We start from the raw sequence: 25422 nt of genomic DNA on the forward strand, positions 1-25422 counted from the left end.
TATAATAGAATTCAGAGGACAATTATGTACTTATAATAATTGCATACATCAAAAAGAGAAGGCATGGGGCTGGGAAGGTGGCTCAGTGGTAGAGTGCTTGCCTTGCTTGCCAGAGGCCCTGAGTTCGATTCCTCAGCACCACATAAGCAAAAGGAAAAAAGCCGGAAGTGGCGCTGTGGCTCAAGTGGTAGAGCGCTAGCCTTGAGCTGAAGAGCTGAGGGACAGCGCCCAGGCCCAGAGTTCAGGCCCCATGACCGGACCCAAAAAACAAAATAACAAAAAGAGAAGGCATTTGTGGTAGATGAATTTCCCAAAGTCTGAAATATGTCATAAAAACTTCACGTGTTTAACCAAACATTGCTCATCAAGAAACCAGGATGGAAAACTATGAGTACAGGATTTCTTGAGAAAATCCTGATAGCTTTCAGTGTGTGGGGGATTCAGTGATTTCTCACGCCATTGCCGACCATTTGCTATAAACCTGAACTGATTGAACATCTAAAGTAAATCATGAAAAGTTCATTAACATATTGAAAAACTAATTTTGCACTTTTTGAGGGTAAGATGGAAGAATATGTTATGTATCAATAGGTTATGTACCTCATAGATCAACATGCAGACTGGAAAGGCATAATCTTTATTTTTTAGTAGACAGCTAGGTATTTAGCTGCTTTTGGAAGCACCTTGGATTGATTTGATTGTGTCTGAGGTTTTTGCAGTTATTCCATAGAGAGATTCTGCTTTACCTGTCTTCTTTATCATCTATCTTGACAATCTTCTCCTGAATTAATTGCCCAGGGCTTCTCATTTCCAGGTATTGGAGTACTAGATCAGCAGGAATAAAGGGAGTACCCGGGAAACAGCCAAATATTTCAAACCTCACTGCAGATTGTAGATTTTACTACTTGCCTGTAAAACCATATCTAGCAACAGCCTGAGGGAGTGTAAATGCTTTCAGATAATCAGTACCAGGTTTATTTTTGCAACTTCCCTTATTTTTAGCCATGCCTCAATCCAGAAAGGAAGGTCTTATCATCCTTCTTTTCCAGGGAGAACAGTAGATACAGAAACACTAAATAATTTCTCCTTAGTAGGTGAAGTTGAGGCAGAGATTTAGATCTATTGGTTGATTTTTGTGTGTGTGTGTGTGTGTGTGTCAGTTGTGGGGCTTGAACTCTGGGTCTGGGCGCTGTCCCTGAACTCTTCAGCTCAAGGCGAGTGCTCTACCACTTGAGCTACCGCTCTACTTTCTGTTTTCTGGTGGTTAATTGGAGATGAGTCTCATGGACTTTCCTGCCTAGGCTGGCTTTGAACCGTGATCCTCAGATCTCAGCCTCCTGAGTAGCTAGGATTACAGGCATGAGCCATTGGTGCCTGGCTTTTTGGTTGTTTTGAACTCAGGGCCTGGGCTTCTTTTGCTCAAGGCTAGTACTCTACCAATTTGGGCCACAGCTCCACTTGTAGTTTTCAGATGGTTAACTGGAGATTAGAGTATCATAGACTTTCCTGCCTGGGCTGCGATCTTCAGCTCTTAGCCTCCTGAGTAGCTAGGATTACATGCATGAGCCACTGGCACCTGGTTAGATCTGTTGGTTTTCAAAGCCCATGCTTGGTCTGATCCAAGGCAGTGAGCTCCTTTAACTTTGTAGTTTTCTGACCTAGGTTGCTTCTTGACTAACTTGGCTAAACAGTCACCTGGCAGCCTATCTTTGTGAAGTCTTGCTTAAGAGTGAAAAGTACAGAACAGAGGTGAGAAGAGGTGAGTTCGGTCCATCAAGCTAGGGGAACTCAGTGGCCAGCAGAATGCAGACCTGTGGCCCTGGTTCTTAGGAGGTGCAGACTTCATCTCGACAGTGTCGTGCATAGCTTCCTGTCACTGCAATACTGTCAGCATGGACTGCTTAACATCTGTCTCTCAAGTTTCAAAAAAGCAATTAGAACTGATGATTCATTTCTCTAACCAGTTGATAACTGTAGTTGGGACCCTTCGCTTTGTGCTGTCTTAATGATGATTACTGTTTTTGTATGCTATTACTGGGGCTGGAACTCAGAGCAAGGGTGCTGTCCCTTAGTTTTATCACTCAAGGCTGGCTCTCTTCCTGTTTGAGCCACACCTCTACTTCTGGCCTTTTGGTGATTAATTGGAGATAAGATTCTCAGGGACTTTCCGCCCGGGTTGGCTTCAAACTACAGTTCTCAGATCTCAGCTTCCTTTGTAGCTAGAGACACCCATGCCCAGCTGCTCTCTTATTCTTGCTATCACTTGGCTGTGTTTCATTACACAAACCATCACCCTTAGCCTGGCACAGTGCTCTTATGGGGAGACTAAATATTGTTGCATATGACCGAGTATCGAGAATGCTATGAAGCTCTCTTCCCAATATGGAGTTCAGTAAAGAATGACCACCGAGTCATCTTCCAACTTTGTTGATCTTTTCCTCCTCTTCGTTGCTGTAAATGCCCATGGATGACTTCTTCCATCTATTTGCAGAGAAATCTCTGTGGTGGGTTTCCTGGGTGCTAAATCGTTTCAAATTTGTGATCTTCCTCTGAGCAATTTTTCTTCTTTTTATGTTCTTTTCTTTTCTTCTTCTTTTCCTTTATTTGGTGTTCTTCCTCTATAATAAAAATAATTAGGAAAAAAAGGAAAAGGGATTAGCCACTTAGAAAAAGTAGACATTAACTTTGGTTATAGAAAAAATTGGCTATTCAATAATGTAGTTTTTCCTATCTGCCGGGAAAGAATTTTATACAAAGGGAAAGACGACAAGTCAGGAGAGCGAGGAAATCTGACCAATAAAAGCAGATGACTGAGCACACACTTCTGCCTGGGGAATGTTTTTGTTCAACTCCACAAAGGCTAAAGACAACATGGGAACCGTCTCTAAAATATACGAGCACTAAAATTGATGAGAAAATAAGCGAATGTGAGAACCAGGCAGAGGAGGCTGTAGGGTCTGGGTGTTGGGTTCTGGGAATCCACGGTCCAGGGCCTCAGAGCCTCTTGGGTTTTGAGGATGTCACCGGGCCTCTGAAGACTTAGGGTAGGGATTTCTCTGCAGTGGGTCTGAGGGTGAGGGACCAGAAGACGGGAAGAGTGAGAACTGAGATGTTCCTCAGAAAAAGGAAGCCTGGGCTTCCTTTTTCTTTTTCTTTTTTTGAGACGTGATATAGGTAGGTAGTCCAGGCTGGCCAAAAACCCATAATCCTTCTACCTCAGCCTTCCAAGTGCTGGGATTACATGCATCCACTTTGGGATAATGACTATATTTTAGTCTGTGTGTGTGTGTGTGTGCACGCGCACCGGTCCTGGGGTTTGGACTTAAGGCCAAAGCCCTGTCTTTGAGCCTTTTTTGCTCAAGGTGAGCACTCTACCACTTGAGTCAGAGCTTCACTTCTGGCTTTTTGATGGTTAATTGAAGATAACAGTCTCACAAACCTTCCTAATTGGGCTGGTTGGAGTCATGATTTTCAGATCTCAGCCTCCTGAGTAGTGACTGGTCTTTAGTTAGTCTTTTTCTTCTTTTAGATGTACTTGGATTTGAACTCAGGGCCTCACAGTTGCTCAGCTTACTTGCTTGGCATTCTACCACTTGAGCTATGGCTCCAGCCTTTTGGCTGGTAAATTGGAAGTAGAGTCTTGTGGACTTTTCTATCTGATCTGGCATTGAGTCTTGGTCCTTTGGATATCAGCCTCTTGAATATCTAGGATTACAGCCATGAGCCATTGGTGCATGACTTGTTTCTCTTCACATGTATGTGTAATATGTGTGTGTATCATATTTATTTACCTAACTTTTTGTTTATATATATTTGTATATATACTTATATTTACATTAAAGATTGTGGATATTTCCCCAAATATTCATCTACTTCATTTAAAAAATAACTGTCTATCCATATGTTGTACATTTATTATTTGCTTAACCATTCTCCTGTACATATTTATTTATGATTTATTTATTATTTCCTTCCATCTCTCCATCCTTTCCTCTCTCCTTTCACCTCTCCCTCTCACAAACATTCCTTCTCCTAGAGGAAAGCTAAGACTAGAAGTAGACTACTTACTGATTTTGAAGTCATGTGTTTTGGTACAGACTGAAGTAAGGAAAGATGTGGTTTGGGAGCATAAAGGAATTTTGAATGTTTTCATCATAAATACACGATAAATCTTTAAAGAAATATGTTCATTCCAATTTAAACGTGTACGTGTATTGCCACTTGATATCCCATAAACATGAAAAAATTTTATATTATGCATTAATTGAACAAGAAATTACAAATGAATCCCATATAATGTAAAATATATCTTCTTGACATTTTGTTTTTAAAATTTGATGGTGAGCTACAGTTTGAACTCAGGACCTTGTGCTAGTGATGCAGGTGCTCTACCAGCTGAGCTATGCCTCCAGTCTCCACTTACTTTATTTTTTTCTTTTCAGTACTTGGGATCAACCTAAAGCTTTGCACATTCTAAACAAGCACTCCACTGGTGAGCGTCTCTGGTCCACCTATCCAGAACTTTTTTTGTTGTTGTTTGTTTTGTTGTCTGTCATGGGGCTTGAACTCTGGATCTGGGGGCAAGTGCCCAAGGCAAGTGCTCTACCTTTGAGCCACAGTGTCACTTCTGGTTTTCTGGTGGTTAATTGGAGATAAGAGTCTCATGGACTTTGCTGCCTGGGCTGACTTTGAACCATGATCCTCAGATCTCAGCCTCCTGGAGTAGCTAGGATTATAGGTGTGTGTCCTCGGTGCCTGGATTCCAGAACTTTTTCATCTAGCAAATCTGAAACTTTTACACTTACTCAACAACAACCAAAATGTCTGAGAACCCGCTGCCATAGAAAATTAGTGTAGACAAACTATTTAAGAAGAATGGCTAGCTGGGTGCTGGTGGCTCATACTTGTAATCCTAGCTTTTCAGGAGGCTCATAGCTGATGACAAAGCTTTGTAATGAGCCCAGAAAGTTATATTGGGGAGATTCTTTTAGTTTATTTTATTTTGTCAGTCATAGGGTAGGTCCTGGGCACTGTTCCTGAGCTCTTCTGCTTAAGGCTACTGCTCTACCACTTTGAGCCACAGCTCCAGTTGCAGTTTTCTGGTGGTTAATTGAAGATTAGTCTCACAGAATATCCTGAACCATGAACATCAGATCTCAGCCTCCTGAGTAGCTAGGATTACAAGCATGAGCCACCAGTGCCTGGCTTGGTGAGGCTTTTTATCTCTAAATAACTAGCAAAAAGCTGGGAGTGGAGGTGAGGTTCAAATGGTAGAATGCCAGCCTTCAGGAGAAAAAGGTTAAGTGAGAGCACAATGCCCTGAGTTGAAGCCCCAATACACACACACACACACACACACACACACACACACACACACACACACACGATGACTAAAAGTATCATAACCTTTAAAATTTTGATTATAATGTTATATTTTTTCATAGTAGGCAAATATGTTTGTGTATTGAACTTAATTAATTTGATGATAGAGATCAAAATAGATATAAAATGATAAACATACCTAAAGAAGTATGCTTTTTTCCTAATAAAAGTATTCATTATTTGACTGGAAAATATTATCCTTAAATATTCTAACGTAAGGGCTGGAAAGGTGGCTCAGTGGTAGAGCACTTGCCTTGCATGCTTGAGGCCCTGGATTTGATTTCTCAGCACCACATAAGCAGAAAAAAAAAAAGGTCAGAAGTGGTACTGTGGCTCATGTGGTAGAGCACTAGCCTTGAGCTGAAGAGCTGAGGGACAGTGCCCAGGCCCAGAGTTCAAGCCCCATGACCCACCAAAAAAAATAAATAAATAAAAAAATTCTAAGGTATGGGTAAGAGTTACTTCCATATATTCTAAAAAATAAAAATAGGAAACTTTGTCTTATTTTTCATGTCAGAATTGACTTTAGTCACTTCCAAGTTTTCTCTTTTATTTTTCAGAAACCTTAGTTACTGGTATAATGAGAGTCAAAACTGGTACCAATTTAGTTTATTTGTAATCTAAGAATTTATACGTATCATATGAAGTTACTTAAAACAAATTACACACATGGCACAATTTATTAGGTTACTTTTATAGGGACTTTGCAATGCATAAAATATGCAGATAATTCAATTTTAAGAATTTGACTTAATACTTGAACGCCGATCCATTTTAAATCTTTTAAATGAAAAATCATTCACGGTGATTCAGGTAAAGTATGTCTTTTGTTCATAAATTCTTTTTTTTTTTTTTTTTTTTGTCGGTCGTGGGGCTTGAACTCTGGGCCTGGGCGCTGTCCCTCAGCTCTTCAGCTCAAGGCAAGCACTCTGCCACTTGAGCTACAGTGCCACTTCCGGTTTTCTAATGGTTTATTGGAGATAGGAGTCTCACGGTCTTTCTTGCCCGGGCTGGCTTTGAACCGCGATTCTCAGATCTCAGCCTCCTGAGTAGCTAGGATTACAGGCGTGAGCCACCGGCGCCCGGCTTGTTCATAAATTCTTAACATTTCCTGTTTAGATGTTTTAAGTGCAAGCATTTCATGATATATAGTATGAGTTTCTTGAATATAGCTCAAGAATTGGTCTTATAATCTGAGAGATAATAAATTCTTTATATGAATTTTTTTTTTTTTTTTGGGTACGGTCTTGGGGCCTGAACTCTGGGCCTGGGTACTGTCCCTCAGTTCTTCAGCTCAAGGCTAGCACTCTACCACTTGAACCACAGCCCCACTTCTGGCTTTTTTCTTTTTTTTTTAATGTGGTGCTGAGGAATCGAACCCAGGGCCTCATGCAAGCAAGGCAATCACTGTACCACTGAGCCACCTTCCCAGCCTCTATATGAATTGTTTTGAAATATTTCCATGGTTTTGGTATACAGGAAAGCAGAGAATATATGTAAACTACTTGGAGACAGATACCATCTATGTTTATAAGTATTGTTATGTAAAAGAAAAATTACTTTTTTTTTTGTTGTTGGTCATGGGCCTTGTGCTCAGGGCCTGGGCTCTGTCCCTCAGCTCTCTCACTCAAGGCTAGTGCTCTACCACTTTGAGCCACAGCTCTACTTTCTAGAACAATTACGTCTAGCAGGCAAAGCCAGAACATTTATACTCAGCTAATTATTACTTTTCTGAAATGTGTGTTTTATGATATTAGATAGATTCTTCCAAATCTGAATCCCTATTCAGTGGACACTAGAGATGCATGTATTTTTTCCCAATAAAAGCCTGGCATTGACGCCATATCTGAAGATCATTTCTACAATGCTGAATTTTTCCTAAAAGCACAAGACTAAAGATGGTGGGGAGAGTGAGAAAAGGATTGAACCCTGCCATGGGCTACATAAGGACTTACTCTGAAGATGGTATAGTTCTGAAACATGGACCCCAGCAGATGCCCTGTGATATGCATTGCCATATAGATACTTTGCCAAGTATACGTTCCAAGTGTGTCTAAACCACAAAGAGAGGCCTTGCTCCCAGACTTCCTAAAAGATTGACTTCTTCAAACACTAATGAGGTTAGAACAGAGCAAGATGAAAAGCAGACGTATTTTCTTGGGCAGATGATGGTGTCCACATGTTTATATAAAACACATTTTCTGAAAAGATAGGGATTTGCAGGTCAGGGTTAGAGATCGAGAATTTCCATTATTCAAGTCAAGGGAGATCCAATTCATGACATTTGAGATTCAACTGTCCGGCAGAGAGAACACAGAGAGCAGGGGCTCACCCTGATGGATGGATGTACCCCACTGGCGTTTGCTCTTCCTCTCTCTCTCTCTCTCTCTCTCTCTCTCTCTCTCTCTCTCTCTCTCTCTCTCTCTCTCTCTCTCTTTCCTCTCTCCTCCCCTTTCATCTCTTTGTCTCTTTTCCTTTCTCTTTCCTTCCTTCATTCATTTTCCCCTTCCCCCTCTTTCCTTCATTTCCCTTTCCCTTTCCTCCCTCTTTCTTTTGTTGCATATATATATATAATTTTTTTTGCCAGTCCTGCTTAGAATATAAAAAAATAAAGGAAGGAAAATGAAAGAAAAGGAAGACCAAGATAGAAAGAAAGGAAGGAAGGAAAAAAGGAAAATAGAAAAGAAAAAAGGAGTAAGGGAGGGAAGATAGAAGGAAAGTGAATAAATGAAAGCACAGAGAAACAATGCATTGATCCTTTGGAAACTGCAGTTTATCTTGCAAATACTTCGTTATTAGCAAAGAACTTCCCACACCATTCAGTATTGTTTGGGGGATAGTAAAATGGTTTGCAATTTACCTCAAATATTTATTTTTGCCAGTCCTGGAGCTTGAACTCAGGGCCTGGGCACTGTCTCTGAGTTTTTCTTGCTCAAGGCTAGCACTCTACCACTTGAGCCACAGTGCCATTTCTGGCTTTTTCTGTTTATGTGGTACTGAGGAATCAGACCCAGGGCTTCATGCATGCTAGGCAAGCACTCTACCACTAAGCCACATTCCCAGCCCTCAATACTTTTTATAAATAGCTTTCAGAATTAAACAGAGATCTGGATACTGGTGGCTCATCTGTAATCCTAGCTACTCAGGAGGCTGAGATCTGAGGATCGTGGTTTAAAGCCAGCCAGGGCAGGAAAGTCCATGTGACTTGTATCTCCAATTAACCACCAGAAAACTGGAAGTGATGCTGTGGCTTAAATGGTAGAGCACTAGCCTTGAGGTGAAGAGCTCAGGGACAGCATCCAAGTCTAGAGTTCAAGCCCTACCACTGACAAAAAAAAAGGGGGGGGAGGCTGGGAAGGTGGCTCAGTGGTAGAGCGCTTGCCTTGCATGCATGAGGCCCTGGGTTCGATTCCTCAGCACCACATAAGCAGAAAAAAAAAGCTGGAAGTGGCGATGTGGCTCAAGTGGTAGAGCACTAGCCTTAAGCTGAAGAGCTGAGGGACAGTGCCCAGGCCCAGAGTTCAGGCCCCATGACTGGACCCCCCCCCCAAAAAAAAATTTTTGATCTATGATTCCTATTGGTATATGTGAGGTTCAACCTTTCTTTTTAAAATTGTTATTATAAAGGTGATATACAGGGGGTTTACAGTTACATAAGTCAGGTAAAGAGTACATTTCCTTTGGGACAATGGCATCCCTTCCCCCACTCCCAGTTTTCCCCTCTCATCCCACCCACAAATTTTATAGTTCATTTTCAACAAAGTGTCTAATGAGAACCACTGCTGCGTTTGTTTACCTTTGTCCTTTCTGTGGCCCCAGAAGTTCACCCTTTTATCTTAAATGTTGTTGCATGCTATATACATCTATTTACATGTTGCATGTATATCTGGTTGTGGTCAAGCAGTCTGTAAGCCTCGAAACCAAACACAGAGTGTAAGTATTTAAACAAAGCAGTGAGGAGACCCGTTGAGAATAGGCAAAAATCCATTGAGCGTCATTGGTTTGGTTATTTAGTAAACCTTACCACTGGCAGAAAGAAGAGCTTCAGTAGCTGAGATGTAAAGAAATTTTCTGTAGGGGCTGGGAATGTGGCTCAGTGGTAGACTGCTTGCCTAGCACGCATGAAGTATGATTTTGATTCTTCAGTACCACATAAACAGAAAAAGCTGGAAGTAGCACTGTGGCTCAAGTGGTAGGGTGCTAGCCTTGAGTAAAAGAAGCTCAGGGACAATACCCAGGCCCTGAGTTCAGGCCCCAGGACTGGCAAAAAAACAAAAACAAAAAAATGAAAGAAAATAACTTTTCTGTATAACTGGTCTTTGGTCCCCAAAATACTTGAGAAGGCATATGCTTCCAGAAGAAAATATACATAGAAGGTAGAATAGGCCTTCAAAAACGACCAACTAGCCAGCATAAAGGAGTACACTTGTAATCCCAGAGCAGGGAAGGCCAAGGCTAGAGGACTGAAATCAGGGCTAGCTGCGGATATATAGCAAGCCTCAGCCTCCAAAATTTATCTCTTTTTTGTTTTAGTAATCCTAAATCATAGGGTTTCTGGCAATAATTTTAGGTTGTTGTTGGCACATTTTTAAGGACCCATAAAGAAATATGGTTGACATCATCTTTGGGACAGGGTGTGTGTGTGTGTGTGTGTGTGTGTGTGTGTGTGTGTGTGTGTGTGTGTGTGTGTGTGTGTGTGTGTGTGTGTGTGTGTGTGTGTGTGTGTGTGTGTGTGTGTGTGTGTGTGTGTGTGTGTGTGTGTGTGTGTGTGTGTGTGTGTGTGTGTGTGTGTGCATGTGTGTTGGTCCTAAAGGTTGAACTCGGGGCCTGGGCATTGACCTTGAGCTTTTTTTGCTCAAGGCTAGCACTCTACAACTTGAGCCACAGCTCCAGTCCCTGTTTTTTAGTAGTTAATTGGAGATAAGAGTCTCATGAACTTTCCTGCCCAGGCTGGCTTTGAACTGTGATCCTGAGTAGCTAGAATTACAAGTGTGAACCACCAGTGTCCCGCTTGGGACAAGGTCTTTGATGAATTCCTTCACCTGCAATGTATACTAAGCCTTAAGAGGAGCTCCCAGGTGGCACATCAGTGAAATTGTCCATGTCTGCTGAGGGAATTGAAAATTATCACCCACTGCCCCCACCAGGAGACACCATGGCTGTAGCTGCGGGTGGATGGGAAATGGTTTACAGGGCAAATAGCTTAGCAAACAGCTTTCCAGTAAGATTAGGTTCCTGGGAAAGTGTGTTGTAAAAATAAATCCTATTACTTTCCTCAAAAGTTGAGTTTTCTTTAAGGTTATAATTTTTTGATGCAAATTCAATATTGGTTTGTTATATATACTTTCATAAAAATGCTTGGACTCTTGACCATCTCCAATGGGAAACCATTGCTTATGTGGGTTTTAGGAACAGCCGCTATGTCTCATACTGCATGCTTTTGTTTTTCTTTTCTTTTCTTTTCTTTTATTCTCTTTCTTCCCTTTCTTTCTTTCTTTCTTTCTTTCTTTCTTTCTTTCTTTCTTTCTTTCTTTCTTTCTTTCTTTTCTTTCTCTTTTTCTTTCTCTCTTTCTCTTTCTTTCTTTCTTTCTTTCTTTCTCTCTCTCTCTTTCTTTCTTTCTTTCTTTCTTTCTTTCTTTCTTTCTTTCTTTCTGCTGTATACAAATCGAGGCTTGGAACAGGACTCAGAGGATCACTGCTGTCACTAGCCATGACCTTTAGTAACCTATCCGGAAGGTTACTCTGCAGCTATCACTGTAAGAAAGTGTCTCATCTTTAGTGTTCTCAAAACACAGGTTGCCTTTTGGTAGGAGACACACACAGATTATGTAAATACATGCATTGTATAATTGAAAGGTTATCTCAAGACTGTAGTGGAATATATATTTAGTGTCTGTGTAATTCTTTGAATGGTTAAGGTTCACCTGAATGAAGCATCTCATTTAATCTTCACTCTGAGATGGCAGCTGATTTCCTGCATGCTACAGGGCAGGAGACCAAGGCTTACAGATAGCTGGTGATACGGCTTCGTGCTTTAGAGTTAATGATGTTCTGAGAAATGAAGTATATACCAATAAAAATGAGTCACAAAACCCATTTTGGAGTGGTTTTTAACTGCTCTTGTCCTGGGAAATTTTTTTCCTTTTACAGGACAATTTTTTGTACTCATAAAAAAACCAATACATAGACCAAGGGAACAGAATACAGAACCTAGAAATTAGTTTACATAAATATAGCAAACTGTATTTATATATTTTTTGCCATGTCAGTGGTGTCAAACTAGGACTGTACTGTATCACTGGGCTGCACCCGTAGCCCCCAGACAACTGTGTGTGTGTGTGTGTGTGTGTGTGTGTGTGTGTGTGTGTGCAAGCCAGTTCCGAGAGTTGAACTCAGGGATTGGGTGCTGTACCTGAGTTTTTCTAAATCCAAGGATAGCTCTCTACCACTTGAGCCACAGCTTCATTCTCACCTTCGTTGGAGATTAATTGGAGATAAGAGCCTCACACTTTCCTGCCCAGGCTGGTTTGAACTGAAATCCCCAGATCTCAGTCTCCTGAGTAGCTAGGATTATAGTCATGAGCCACCAGTGGTTGGTTCCAGCCAACTGATTTTTGATGAAGTTGCCATGAGGACATGAAATGGAGAAAAGATAGTTATTTTTACATAGCTGTCTGAGGTGATGGAAATGTTAATTACCCTGATTGTATACTGTACATGTTTATTGAATTATCACAGTATACCCTATAAATATGTACTGAAGTTACATGTAAAAAAGATTACTTGTAGTTGGGCAAGAAGGTCTGTGAGACTCTTAACTCCAATTAATGACCAAAATGCTGGAAGTGAAACTGTGGCTTAAGTGGTAGAGCTCCAGCTTTCAGCAAAAAAAAGATCAGGGACTGCGCCCGGGTGCTGGGTTCAAATCCTAGGACTGACACAAAACCAACAAACAGATTCTTTGTACTATTTAAGAAATTAAAAAGCAAAGCAAAACCAAGATCTTAAACAGCAGCTGATGACCGCAAAGGCTGTTTTATCTTGTGTGTGGCAAACCTACTCTGAAGGTAGCTGCGGTACTTTATGTCTATAGTCAGTCCAGCTGTGGCCCAGCTGTGCCCATTCTGGTTGTTACTCGTAGGTGGATCAATAGTAAGATGCAAGACCCCCCTCCTTCCCCAAGCCAGCTTTTCTTGTTTGCATCTCAGCATTCAGAAAGTAAACTGTTTGTAGGTCTTACCTCAATAGCTTTCAGTCTCTCTTCAACAGGAGTCAACAAATCATATCCTTCAATTTACTGGATTCGTAGCTGGGTTTCTATTCATATGAAATTCATCACGAGGTGTCTAATGCTACCTGTTGGCATATCTTGCTGTCTCTCAAGTTTCTTATGCTCATCCAATAGACTTTTGTGCTCTACAAATACTGTATCTGAGCTGGGCCCACACCTGTAATCCTAGCTATTCAGGAGGCTGAGATCTGAGGATCACAGTTAGAAGCCAGCCTAGATAAGAAAGTCATTGAGATGCTTGGCTCTGATTAACCACCAAAAAGCTGGAAATGGAGGGATGGATTAAGTGGTAGAACACCAGCTGTGAGCAGAAAAAACCAAGTGAGGGGCTGTAAAGGTGGCTCAGTGGTAGAGTGCTTGCCTTGCATGCATGAAGCCCTGGGTTCAATTCCTCAGCACCACATAAGCAGAAATAGCTGGAAGTGGAGCTGTGACTCAAGTGGTAGAGCCCTAGCCTTGAGCTGAAGAGCTGAGGGACAGTGCCCAGGCCCAGAGTTCAGGCCCCCACGACCGACCAAAAAAAAAGGAAAAGAAAAAGAAAAAGCTAAGTGAGACCATGAGGCTCTGAGTTCAAGCTCCAGACAGATAGACAGATGGACAGACAGACACAGACACAGACAACCACACACAGAGTACTTTTGGATACATAGTATAGTCTATTTTCAAGAGCCAGTGGCAGCCGGGCGCTGGTGGCTCATGCCTGTGATACTACTCAGGAGGGTGAGATCTGAGGATCGCTGTTCAGAACCAGCCCAGGCAAGAAAATCCACGAGACTCTTATCTCCAAGTAACCACCAGAAAACCTGGAAGTGGCGCTGTGGCTCAATGTGGTAGAGCACTAGCCTGAGCAAAAGAGCTCAGGGACAGTACCCAGGCCCCACAACTGACACCACCCCCCACCAAAAAGAAAAAGAAAGAAAGAAAAAAAAAAGAACCAGTGGCATCCAGCAGTAACACTGACCAACTCCAAATTAAATGGCCATTTGTTACAGAATGAGCGATCTGCAGTTCTTAGTGCACAACACAAAGGCGGGTGGTCTTGGGCGTCAAGGCTGGAATGTCTTTTGTTGTCTAGCCATATATTTTACCTCTCCCCTGGGAGTGGTAAGAACATCTTGATGCTCTCACAACTTCTACACGGCCAGACCGGTTTCCCGGCTGGGTTCCCCTCACCGCCCCCCCCCCCCCAACCCCCCAGCTTGCTTCCTAGACTGCTCTTCTTTTAACTTTTACTTTTTAGGGCTTCCATTCTTACTTTGTTTTTCAACAAAATGCTGTGTGAGCAGGGAAGTTGATGTCACACGAGAGAGGGAAAATGATGCCTGGACTGTTGTCCAAGTTATTAGAGCTGAACTTGGATAGCTAATTTACTGTAATTTAATTTTAATTTTATTTAGTTTTTCCTGCTGAGGATCAAAGCCAGGGTCTCACACATGTTCACCGAGTGCCTCAGAAAGAAAATTTCAAAAATCAACCCAAGGGCTTTAAACCTTTTTCTGTCACAAAGAATACTGCTGTTCGATTTTCTATTTTTCTGAAGTTTTCCTACATAGGTTCTTACAGAGAAATTTATGGAAATGTAATGAATAAGATGATGAAAAATAAGTCACACACATAAAAGTTACTAGTGATTTTATCGATCTTCATTCTATTCTCCCTCACTGTAGAACTACTGACCTGATTTTAAGAGAACAGCTTTTAAAATTTTTTTGTTTTTTCATTCTTTTTTATTGTTACTCTAAGGGTGATGTGCTAAGGGGTTACTGTTTTAGAAGTCAGGTGATGAATACATTTCTTTTTGGACAATGTCATCCCTTCCTTCATTCTCTTCCAGTTTTTTCCTCCTGTTCCCACCCACAAGTTGTATAGTTCACTCGAGAGCAACTTTTATTTTAAGAGAATCCAGGTTACCAGTGTTGGGATTCATTCTACATGGAAAATATAATGAAGGAATTAATGATGCACATCTGTCTGGGTGCACAAAACCTCTGGGTATCAGTGTTGAGCCTAATGCTGGCATGAAGTTAGCTCCACAGGGGTAACCCCATGCACAGCAGGGAAAAACTATTTTTCTTGGATTCAGGGATTTGTGAAATATTTCCCTTTAAACGGCCAGATGCCATGGCTGCTTTCTAGAAATCAAATGGATGAACAGATATGGTGCCTGCTCCCCAAACCAGCTGTATTCTCCCCTCTAGTGACCCATGAATAAATGGATTAATAATTCTCCATTTTATTGATTCACCTCCTTCCCTAAAATATGCGTGCCAGGAGTGTTGATGCAGAGAGAATATTTTGATTTCATCTAAAACAAACTTGAAATTTGTCCTCAGAAATAAACAACTGTAGCCAGGTCTCATTCCAGTTCAGCTCAGGATTCCTGGGCTGAGGGAACTAGATAAGATGACCTTAGTCCCTGGACAAGTTGTTTATAAAGTCAGAGGGCTCATCAGGTCTAATGAGAACAGAACAGAAAACTGCAAAAAAAAAAAAAAAAAAAAAAAAGTTCTGAAAAGTTTGGATGCTAATTGAGAATCTCTAAGCCAATTCCAGTTTACCCACTTTTATAAACCAAGTTGGAATCTGGACATTGTGGCACTTTCCTCCCCTTAATTTAACTAGAGATCTTGGTGCCCATGCCTTTGGCACTCACAGAGCTATGCTAATGAGGCATTAGCCCAACATGTTTAGTCATTTGCCTCCACACTGTGGAAGTAGCTGGGGTGAGCAACATGCAAATCTGTTTCTACTTACTCCACAACTGGAAATGGACACCGTCTTCATCTACACTATTTAAGATCACACTGGTTTAGTGAGTCCTTCCTAATATTAAAATGTTCAAAGGACTTTTACCTTATGTTCAATAAAACCTAGTGAATGCCAGGCACTGGTGGCTCATGTCTGTCATCCTAGCTACTAGGGAGGCTGAGATCTGAAGATTGAGTTTTAGAGTCAGCCTGGGCAGAAAAGTCCGAGAGAGTCTTAACTCCACTTAACTTCCACTTTAAAACTGGAAGTGGAGTTGTGGCTCAAGTGGTAGAGTGCTAGCCTTGAGCAAAAATACTTAAGTAAAAACTCTAGACCCTGAGTTCAAGCCCCAGTCCTAGTACAAATCAACAACCACCACCACCACCACCAACAACAAAGCAAACCCTAGTTAGTTACAACATTAGGTAATAAAGCCTTCAGTTGGAAATAACATATTGGATACTTAGATTTACTTAGATATTACTCTGCATTCTCTCTAGGAAGGAAGTCTACTCTTTCTTTCCCAAAAGTTTGTTGCTATAGTTAACAAAGTCGATTATCAGCCTGGGTCTATCTTTATTCAAGAATACTTGAACATATGACTAAAACATTGTCTCTCCTCTACTTAAACTCACCCATGTCTTTTTGAGCTCAGAATGAAACCAGAAATCCTGACCAGGCCCCTGGTCTCCTCACTTTCCCGTTCCACCCACTCTGTCTGACCTGCTCACTAGTGACCAAGGTCTTGTGATAAGGTATAAGGGGAATAGAGGACTCTCTTAAGGTCAGATCATCAGATCAGCACTGAAAGGTTTTGTGTTCACTGGAATGTACAGGAATTTTGTCTCATGAATATTTAAAGTTGTGCCCAGGGCAGTGAACCCTTCAGTCAACAAGGAAATACACGTTCACCAGCTGTTTAGTGAACTGACATTGAGGCATTTATGGGCTTTGTAAAAAGACAGGAGTGTGTGTGTGGGGGTGGCGGGCACAGAGTCATAACTGGGCTGTGCCACAGGCTGTTTGTTCAATGCTGTGTTTGTTGTCTTCGTTCTGTTGCTTTAAGAATATGGCCACCCACGTTCTAAAATTTGTGAGTGTGCTTGAACAGTTTTTGCTGTTATTGTTGTGTTTTGGTGCTAGTTAGCATATCTTTCCAGAACAGGAGAAGCCTCCTTTGTCCTTTTGAAGACCTGTAGTATGTACTACAGCTTTAGCAAAAGGCACTCAACAAACACCTTTTCCTCTACAGTGGCTTTCAGTTCACAAAATGTCACAGAAACCAAAATACCAAAACCATGTCAAATCAACTCCCCCCTCACCCCCAGCAAAGACCCCCAACCACAGCAAAAGAAAACCAGGGATTCTTTTTTTGTCAGTCTTGGGACTTGACTCAGGGCCTGCTCACTGTCCCTGAGCTTTTGCTCAAGGCGAGCACTCTACCACTTGAGACATAGCACCACTTCCAGCTTCTTTTTCTGTGTATGTGGTACTAAGGAATTGAACCCAGGGCTTCATGCATGCAAGGCAAGTACTCTACCACTGAACCTCATTTCCAGTCCCAAACCAGAGATCCTTACAAATCACTATAGAAGTGAGAGTTCCTTTCACAAACTCCATTCATTTGTAGTTCAAGTAACGGAACATCTAGGATAAATGCGAACAGCGAACACACCTGCTCACTCAGTAGCTCACACCCTCATTCACCGAGTTGTTCAAGTGACTGACTCACAAATCACACATTACAGATGCACCCTAACAATCTGATCAGGAAATGATCGTCATAATAAGGTAACATTTATAATAGTAATATATGAAAATATAACCTCTTCCATGATCATATTTTAATTCCCACAAAAGGCCATTGTGGGTAATTTCTTACCTTCACTAACTTTCAAATAAGGAAGGTGAGTCTTGGAGCATTTGTATGACTTAAGTCATTTTGTAAGTTAGTAGTGGGATGGGATTCCGATCCTCCTCTCTCATTCTTTCATATATATTATAAATAGTATTTTCTACTAAACTCTCTGTGTAGGCTCTTTTAGGTAGAAAGCACTGTAGGGCTTTTGAAAAATATTTTATTGTATTTATCAGTCATGGCGCTTGAACTCAGGGCCTGAGCACTGGCCCTGTTCTATTTTGCCAAGTCAAGTGCTCTACCACTTTGAGCCATGGAGCCACTTCTGGTTTTCTAGTGGTTAACTGGAGATAAGAGTCTCATGGGCTTCCCTGCCTGGGCTGGTTTATAACTGCAATCCTCAGATCTCAGCCTCCTGAGTAGATGGAAAAAAATTTTTTTTGATCTGTCGTGGGGCTTGAACTGGGCCTAGGCGCTGTCCCAGACCTCTTCAGCTCAAGGCTAGTGCTCTACCACTTGAGCCACAGCGCCACTTCCGGTTTTCTGGTGGTTTATTGGAGATAAGAGTTTCACGGACTTTCCTGCCCAGGCTGGCTTTGAACCATGATCCTCAGATCTTAACCTGTTGAGCAGCTAGGATTAGGGGCATGAGCCACTGGCTCCCGGCTTTGAAAAGTATTTTAATTAGCACAAATCCTGTAGGGAGTTTTGATATGTTGACAGAGTTGGCCAACAACAACCCAAACAGCTAAATGAATTCTTAACAATCAGCACATTCTTAGATCAAACTGGAAAATGCCACTATGTTAGGAGTTATTCTAATCTGGGTTGGTGGTTTACCAGCCTTGGGCCTGGTTTTCTCCCACTGGATTCTGTGTACTGTGGGTGAGGCCCATAGGCTGTTCACCTGGCAGTTCCCATAGCCTTCCTGGGAGGGTCTGGCACAAAGATGTGGGATGTCCACTGTTTGTCAGGAAGCAGAGGACACACCTTTGATGAAGGATCATTACCCACCTAGAATATCCTTCTGATTCCCTGATGGGTCACTTGCATTTTATCACTTCCTCCTGGTTGTTAGACCAGACAGTGTTCAAAGACCAGGCCTGGTGCACAGGTGAATGGCAATATAATCAAGAGGAAATAGCTGCCCCCTGCATCTGCTTTCTTCTGAAGACACAAACACACAGTTGTTCCCCTGTTAGCTCTTCACAGTGGTCAGTGAAAAACTCAGAGGCAGTGGATGAAAGGAAACAATTCTTTATAACTGAAAGATATATAATGGCTTGGATAACATTAAGGATGGAAATGTGCAATCTATCTACCTATCCATTCATCCATTCATCTATGTATGTATGTATCTATCTCAGTCATCTATTTACCCATTTATCATCTATCTGTCTGTCTGTCTATCTATCATCTATGTATCCATGTGTCATCCTTCTATCATCTGCCTATTTTTCTGTGGTACTGAGGATTAAGCCGAGGGCTTCAAACATGTTATGCAAGCAGTTTATCATAAGCTATACCCACACTCCATCCATGACTATGGCATGCATTATATCATTTCCTTTATCCAGCAAGTGTTTTCTAGTTTTGTTTTAGTTGACTGAGCTGAAAATATAGTTTGACTTCATGAGTGTATCTAGCCTGCACCTGATAAATGGGTGGCCCCATGTTCCCTGAGTACCACTCTGAAGAGCCTTTTCAGGTGGATGGGTACCATTGGGAATTAATTTGTGTTGTGGGTCACTGAGTTTTTAAGAAGGAGGGTTATAAATAACTCAGATAAAACTTATAATGCTGTTTACAATGCTTTTTAGCTCATTCACAATTGCATGACCTTTTTTGTTGTTGTTGGTCACAGGGTTCAAACTCAGGGCCTGGGAGCTGTCCCTGAGATTTTCTGCTCGAGGCTAGCACTCTACCACTTGAGCCACAGTGCCATTTCTGTTTATGTGGTGCTGAGGAATTGAACCTAGGACTTCATGCATGCTAGGCAAGTACTCTACCACTAAGCCACATTTCCAGCCCTTGCATGAACTTTTACAGAAAAAAATTCCAGTGGGTATAGTTTTGAAATTTTATAGAATAATAAAAATATCTGCCTCATAGATTTAGACTTGGGGTTAAATGCTTAATAGAGCAGAAGTCATGTGAGCTGTTATTAGGGAGGAGTTGGAGACAGACCAAGTGTTATATTAATGAGTTTGGAATGCACACATGGACTTGGCCTGAAAGAAATGAGCCATCGATATTTGTTACCTCATTCAATAGTAGTTACTGAGAGCAGCCATCTCAGGCAGCGTTCTAAGAACGCAATGGAACAATGACTAAATCCAGCCAAATCTCTTCTTTATGGAAGGTACATGCTAAGCGATATGAAACGTGTCCTAACCTAATTCTCTTCTCAACATTGCTCTTGCTGGCCTGTGGTTTCGCTTTTGACTTTTCAAGGAAAGGCCCTCTATGGAGGTAGCATTTTTCTGTGGACAGAAGATCTTACGACTTTTAAAAAAAGTTTTCTTTTGTGTGTGTGTGTGTGTGTGTGTGTGTGTGTGTGTGCGCGTGTGTGTGTGTGTGTGTGCGTGTGTGTGTGTATGCATGTGTGTGTATGTGTGTGTGTGCGTGCGTGTGTGCGCGTGCGTGTGCGTGCGTGTGTGTATGTGTGTGCGTGTGTGTGCGTGTGTGTGTGTGTGTGTGTATGTGTGTGTGTGTATGATGGTCCTGGGACTTGAATTTGAGGCCTTGCTCTCTCACTTAGCTTTTTTTGCTCCAGACTGGTGTTCTACCATATGAGTCACACCTCCACTTCCAGCTTTTTGCTGATTAATCAGAGATAAGAGTCTTGTAGACTTTTCTGCTTGGGCTGGTCTCAAACCATGACCATGGGAGGCTTACAGGCGTGACCCATCAGCGCCTAGTTTTCTATTTGTTTCATAAGACTCTCAACACAGGGCAAGACTAGTGGCCTGTTACGTTCCTTTCCCACTCCATGCCTGGCACAGAGTGTTCTAGTGAGCTCAAAGTGTAGCTGCTGAATGGCCAGCCAGTCCCAGAAGCAAACTGTGGACTAATGGCCTCGATGTTTTGTTATCAAATAATCTGAAGGGGTAAAGATGAGCATTAGTGATAGATGGAGATGTGCTGTACAACTTCCATAGGATGAGTGCTTGAAGAGGAGAGGAAACGAATTTGCCCTTGAAGAAGGAGCAAGATTGAGGTAGCCAACAGGAGGTGGGCATTGCTGGTGGGTGAGTAGAAGCCCTGTATATGGCTGAACGGCCCCCAGGGAACCTGCTCCATTCCGCAGGCAATGGTAGAGCAGTGATGGTTTCTACCCCAGATGGGGGAATGACACGGAGATGGCGGATATTGTACGGTGTTCTTCCCAGCTACATTTGGTGCTGTTGTTTGAACTTAGAGTTTGTAGGTATTTAATGAGTTAGGCTGATGGGGTTTAGTAGTTTGTCACCAGCCTTACAAAAAGTGGAAGAGAACTGAGAGTAGGAGAGTGGATCAGCCCAAACGGACAAGGCGCTGTTTGAGGAGGCTTCCATTTCAGCTGCATATGTGCAGGTGTGCAGCACAGGTGTGTAGTGCAGGTGTGCAGTGCAGGTGTGCTGTGGCGGCTGGGGTGTGAATCATGAAGTGGCCGTATTCAGAAAAGCTCCAGAGTTCCTGAGCCAGACTTCTCCATGGGAGTTCTGATGTTAGTGAGATCTGCCTCCTTCCTCTACGTGATAGAAACACGTATATCCTCAGCAGAATGTATATTATCTTACATTCTACCCATCTGAGAGGATCCTATATACACTGGAACTAGACTACGTCAAATACAAAAGAAAAAAAGAAAGGAAAACAAATTAAAAAGACATTCATTCTCTGCTAACTATTACCATATGGACAGAGCCTCAAATCCAAGAGCCCCTGCAATAATTTCTCTTTCTCTTTCTCTCTTTCTCCTTCCTTCCTTCCTTCCTTCCTTCCTTCCTTCCTTCCTTCCTTCCTTCCTTCCTTCCTTCCTTCCTTCCTTCCTTCCTTCCTTCCTTCCTTCCTTCCTTCCTTCCTTCCTCCAGTCCTGGGGGCTTGAATTTAAGTCCTGAGTGCTATCCCTTAGCTTTTTCTCTCAAAGCTAATGTTCTACTACTTGAGCCACAGTTGCACTTCCAGCTTTTTGGTAGATAATTGGATTTAAGAGTCTCATATGACTTTCCTGCCCGGGTTGGCTTCCAACAGCGTTCCTCCAATTTCAGCCTCCTGAGTTTCCAGGATTATAGGCAGGAACCTGGGTTTTACTGTAGATTCTATGGAGTGGGGGGAGGGGAGAAGAAGAGGTATAGGTGGGCGGTTGCTTGGCAACCAAGGGTCTTGTCTTTCAGCTCACTGTGCAGGGAATGCTTGTCTTCAGCGAGTTTCAGGGAGACAAACAGTTCTCACTAATGTCAGCTAAATCATTTGTGAGACAAGGAGTTGGAAATTCTATGTCTGTCTGTGTCAGCAGCTTTAGACATGAAAGGAAAGGGCTTTCCTTTTATTCCTGTATCAGATAAACAAGGGAGTCTTCTGGTTTTACAGAGGTCATGAGAAAAGCAGCCGAGCCTTATCTACATCATGTCAGGAAATGTAGTTCTTTTTGATGAAGCCATTTCTTGGAACCTGAGTGAAAGACTTCAGAAAACGAAAGGCTGAAGCACATAGCTGTTTTTCCTTTTCTCTTCTTTTTTTTTTAAAGTTATAATTTTATTATCCTTAAGTCGTTGTACAAAGAGGTTTCAATTCAGCTTGTCAGTTTATGAGTACAATGAATCTTTTTTTTTTTTTTGCTAGTCCTGGAGCTTGAACTCAGGGCCTGAGCAGTGTCCCTGAGCTTCTTTTGCTCAAGGCTAGCACTCTACCACTTGAGCCACAGCACCACTTCTGGCTTTTTCTGGGAATCAAACCCAGGGCTTTATGCATGCTAGGCAAGCCATGTTCCCAGCTCTCTTTTCTTTTCCTTTTTCTTTTTCTTTCCTTTCTTTAATGTACTAGTCCCGGGGCTTGAACTCTGTCTGGGCCCTGTCCCGGAGCTTTGTGCTCAAGGCTAGTGCATGATCACTTTGAGCCCCAGGGCCATTTCTGTTTTTTTTTTTTTTTGTAAATTGGAGGTAAGTGTCTTGTGAACTTTCTTGCCTGAGTTAGCTTTGAACTGCGGTCCTCAGATCTCAGCTTGCCGAATAGCTAGGATTACAGTTGTGAGCCATCAGGCCACAGGTGTTCTTTGAAGGGACTCTTGTAGCTTTGTTAGTGACCTACCCTGCTGTCCAAATGGACGAGCATCAGCTATAGGAGAAACAGAGACGGAGGAAAAAGAAAACAACCAAAGGAAAATAGAACATGAAAATGTAAAGGAAAGTTCCATGGCTGGTCCAATCCCTCCCTTCCTCCTGTTGATGGATTACAAGGAGACAGGCAGGGTGGTGAAAGGGATCCACCAGGAGCTGTGGAGTTGCAGGCCTCGGTCTTATTTCTGGATTGTCTCCTGATGTACTCAGAATCTAAGACATGCAACATGTTTCTGAATCTCTGTTGCTGTATCTGAAATATGAATTGTTGGATTCAGAGTCTCTGAATCCAAGGATTACAATTTAGAATTATGGAGGGAAGCTTGTTAAAGAGATGCCTAAGTGCCACACACAGAACTGTGTTTCACGGGTGGGAATATACGGTGTCTTTTTAGTGTTTGTCTCTGTCAAGAATCAGCAGGCCCGCTGGCCTTTTACTATTTGAATTCTCTTGACTTAACATCTCATCCCCAATTCCCATGGCGTGGTTAGGGGTATCTAGTTCTGGTAGATATTGCGGCTGTTACTTTTCTTCCTTTAGGAACACAAATTTAAAAATTCGGTTGAGGCTATGACCTGCAAAGATAAAACAAAATTACAGTTCTAACTTCCCTTCCTTCCCTGGTCCTGGGGCTTGAACTCAGGGCATGCGCTCTGCCCCTGAGCTTCCTTTGCTCAAGGCTAATGCTCTACTACTTGAGCCACAGCACCACTTCTGGCCTTTCCTGTGTATATGGTACTGAGAATCGAACCCAGGGCTTTATGCCTGCTAGGCAAGCACTCTACCACTAAGCCACACTCCCAGTCCCCATTTTGGTTTTATTGGTTCTTTCTACACACTTTGTGGAGTAGAAGGCAGGCTTTATGGGCTGCTGGTGGCCCCAGCCTATGTCAGCATAAACTGGAAGGTCCTATGGTCTTTTAGTTATGGGAATGTTGTATGTCTGTAAAATAAGAATAATCTAATCCACAGAGAAACTTCCTTTTGGTAGCCCAGAGCTGATGGGGAGCAGGTTGGTTAGGAAGCTCTGTCACAATATGTATTTTGGGAATAAAAAAAAAAAATCTTACTCTGTACAAATATGTATAATTTTGGGGATATGTTTTATACATACACAGACAAAAACATAATTTTTTGGTCTCAAAGCTGTGGTATTCCCCCAGTTATTATCAATTTTCTGTGAAATTTGGTGAGTCCTGAAGTGCCAAGTACAACCACTGGAATGATATACTTTTATTGTTATTATTATTAATTATTATTATTATTGGCAATGACCAAGGCATGTGGAATTGGGTTTTAAAAACTACTTCTGTAGAAATATTAAAAGAATATGTCTGGGCTTTGGATAAGAACTTAGAAAATTCTAGTCTTTTGCCTTTTTTGGTTTAGTGGAATGAACCTCTTCCCCACAGACATACACATACACCTGTGATAACACACACACACACACACACACACACACACACACACACACAGAGCCACAACACAAATGCACACTTGCAGACGCACTAGAAATGGAACCAAACCACCCATACAGAGATGGCTATGAAAGGAAAAGCAACAGCATGACAGTCTCTCTCTGTACCTCCCTCCGTCCTCCCCTCCCCCCTTCCCCCTCCCTCCCCTCCCTCCCTTCTTCTACCCTTCCCTCCTCTGTTTTTCTCTCTCCTTCCCTTCCTCCCTCTCTCTTCCTCTGTCCCTCCCTCTCTCCTTTCCCCTCCTTGCCCCCTTCTTTCCTTCCCCTTTCTTCTCCTTCCCTCCCTCCCGCCACCTCACCTTCATTCTTCTCGTCAGGGTTAGTATAGATGGAAGCTAGCGTAAATAAGGAAAAAATAACAAAAGCCAGCAAAATGAAGGCAATTTCCAGGTTGGTGAACGGAAGCTCCATGAACTACCAGAAAATTCTTCCCCTACGAGAGAAAGCAAACATTGAGTTGGCACTCTGTAACTCAGGAGCAAATCCATGGTCTATTGTAGCATCAAATGCTTATGAGCTTTGCGAAACCTAGGAAGATACATCTATAGCTAGAATTATGTCTTTGATGATTGACGGAAACGTATTGTGGCCTCATGATTCATAACACTTGGCATACTTAAGCCTGTATCTTCTCCATGTAAATTGGAGTAGAATATGGAAGGCTGAAAGGCTTAACATTCCCTGTCAATTCTTTTTTAAACACAACTCTGGGAAAATTTCATTTATTGAAGAAGGAAGTCATATAATGTTAACCCTCTATCTGGCCTTGAGTACATACAAGTTTAGGCTAAAATCTTGGGTGTGAAATACCTTGACATTCACTAGCCAGGTGGGAAATATAAAAACAAAGCACATTTTACTGTAAAAATCTGACTTTGGAGCCAGGAGCTGGTGGCTCACGCCTGAAATTGTAGCTACTCATGAGGCTGAGATCTGAGGATCATGGTTCAAAGCCCACCTAGGCAGGAAAGTCTGTGAGACTCTTTTTTTTTTTGTCGGTCGTGGGGCTTGAACTCTGGGCCTGAGCACTGTCCCTCAGCTCTTCAGCTCAAGGCGAGCGCTCTACCACTTGAGCTACAGCGCCACTTCCGGTTTTCTGGTGGTTTATTGGAGATAGGAGTCTCACAGTCTCTCCTGCCCGGGCTGGCTTTGAACCGCGATCCTCAGATCTCAGCCTCCTGAGTAGCTAGGATTACAGGCGTGAGCCACCAGCGCCCGGCTGTCTGTGAGACTCTTATCTCCAATTAACCACTAGAAAACCAGAAGTGGAGCTGTGGCTTCAAGTGGTAAGAGCTCAGGAACAGTGCCTAGGCCCCAAGTTCAAGCCCCACGACCCCCCACCAA

At 42.3% G+C, this 25422-nt stretch overlaps 1 long non-coding RNA gene across 1 annotated transcript; it reads right to left on the reverse strand.

Moving 5' to 3' along the window:
- Positions 1–1142: 1142 nt before the first annotated feature.
- On the reverse strand, positions 1143–24466 carry LOC138823055 (uncharacterized). Its single transcript, XR_011370725.1, has 2 exons — positions 24378–24466; positions 1143–2618 (listed from the first exon to the last, which is right to left on the reverse strand). It is a non-coding gene; the product is annotated as an uncharacterized lncRNA (long non-coding RNA).
- Positions 24467–25422: the final 956 nt, after the last annotated feature.

Source organism: Dipodomys merriami, unplaced genomic scaffold, assembly GCF_024711535.1.
Source record: "Dipodomys merriami isolate MVZ:Mamm:240054 unplaced genomic scaffold, mDipMer1.0.p SCAF_12, whole genome shotgun sequence".
Classification (NCBI taxonomy): domain Eukaryota; kingdom Metazoa; phylum Chordata; class Mammalia; order Rodentia; family Heteromyidae; genus Dipodomys; species Dipodomys merriami.